The 1,905-nt window shown below is 45.3% G+C and overlaps 1 non-coding gene across 1 annotated transcript; it reads left to right on the top strand.

Moving 5' to 3' along the window:
- Window positions 1-332: 332 nt before the first annotated feature.
- On the top strand, window positions 333-404 carry trnam-cau (transfer RNA methionine (anticodon CAU)). The gene has a single exon. It is a non-coding gene; the product is annotated as a tRNA-Met (tRNA).
- Window positions 405-1,905: the final 1,501 nt, after the last annotated feature.

Raw genomic sequence — 1,905 nt, 5'->3', positions numbered from 1 at the left:
ATACACATATATACACTGTAGATTGTGTATATATACATATTACACATACATTGTTATATACTTTTTTTATAGATATATTTATATATATATATATATATATATTTCCTTATGCACCCCTGTTTCTTTCCTCAGTTTAGACAGAGCACTCACAAAAACATTTCACTGCGAGTTATACCGTGTATGACTATGTACGTGAGAAATAAACCGAACTTGAACTTGAACTTGAACCCTAACTCTTACAGATTGGTCAAAGTTATCCAGAATTGAATTTAGGACACAATAGTGCACCATATGCAATATCCTAAGGGATAGAGCAGAAGCAAGCCCTTTATAGCAGTGTGGCGCAGCGGAAGCGTGCTGGGCTCATAACCCAGAGGTCGATGGATCGAAACCATCTTCTGCTAAAAGGACATTGTCTTCTAATGGGCTGTATCGCCTCAAAACCTTTGTTGAGTGCAGTTGTTGGTACTTTTACTGTTTTTAAAGAAAATGTTTCCACAGATGTAGGTGTTCTTGCTTCACTGAAACAAAACCCAACATCAGCTAAACATCCACACAAAGCTTTATTTCTCATCACATTTTCCAAACCAAAAAACAAAACAATGTCCAGCAAAAAAAGTACTCCAAAAAGAATAGATGTGACCAAAATGCAAACACGTAGCTTGTGAAACATCCCGGCATCTTTGGCAGGTTATGCTGAATGTTTATGTGTGGCCATGCGTGCTTCTACAGGAGGTCTGCTCCGTGCTTACAGTGATTCAGTCGTTTTGCCGACTTCTGTTTTGACTTAACTCTTACCTTGGTCTAGCACGGTTTCCTTTTGTTCTTCCATCGCATCTTGACTGCAGGAAATGACTGCTCGCACATCAGATTTCTAAATTCTTGAATCTTTGGTGCTTAAGTAAGGAGTTTTCCATTAGCATGGGTGCAGGTCAGCATCTCTGGATTCACTGTTTCAAGCCAGAAGCATTCCCGGCTAAACTCCTAGAGTGTGGGAGAAGGATCTTTTCCCATCGTTGCATTTATCTTTGCATTTATTTTCCATCTTCCACTAGATTCTGGGAGTGTCAAGACATTGAACATGCTAGCAGCGCTAATGCTAACAGCGCTAGCGCGAACAACGCTAATGGTGCTATCGGTGCAGCCAACGGCGCATGCGCAGAGCCCACCATAGAACAGTGCCCTCTCATCATCACGGAGAGTGACGTGACGAGAGTGTTTAAAAGAGTGAATAGCAGGAAGGCAGCGGGATCTGAGGGAGAGTCCTCAAAGACTGCGCAGACCAGCTAGCCCCGGTATTCACCGACATCGTCGATCTCTCCCTGACGCTCGGTATCGTCCCATCCAGCTTCAAGCGATCCACCATCGGCCCCGTCTCAAAGAAACCTCGACCCTCCGGCCTCAATGACTACCGCCCTGTTGCCCTCACATCAGTCGTGATGAAGTGTTTTGAAGAGCTAGTCAGAGACTTCATCACCTCTTCACTGCCAGCCTCCATGGACCCACTGCAGTTTGCATACCGCCACAATCGCTCCACTGATGACGCAATTGCACATCTGCTCCACACCACACTGACCCACCTGGACAAAGGGAGGGGTAATTATGTTAAAATGCTGTTTGTCGACTACAGTTCAGCATTTAACACTATCATCCCCTCCCTACTCACTACTAAGTTGGAGGATCTAGGACTGCATACATGCCTGTGCGACTGGATCTCCAACTTCCTAACAGACAGACCACAATCAGTACGGGTGGGCAACTGTGTCTCATCCATCCTCACCCTCAGCATTGCAGCTCTTCAGGGTTGTGTCCTAAGCCCCCTGCTCTACTCACTGTAAACCAACGACTGCGCAGCCACTTCCAGCTCCACCATCATTGTCAAGTTTGCTGGCGATAGCGTCGTCA

Source organism: Electrophorus electricus, chromosome 24 (genome assembly GCF_041902795.1).
Source record: "Electrophorus electricus isolate QZ-2024a chromosome 24, ASM4190279v1, whole genome shotgun sequence".
In the NCBI taxonomy this organism is placed as follows: domain Eukaryota; kingdom Metazoa; phylum Chordata; class Actinopteri; order Gymnotiformes; family Gymnotidae; genus Electrophorus; species Electrophorus electricus.
Note: the sequence above shows the minus strand (reverse complement) of the source record. Positions and strands in the feature narration are given on the sequence as shown.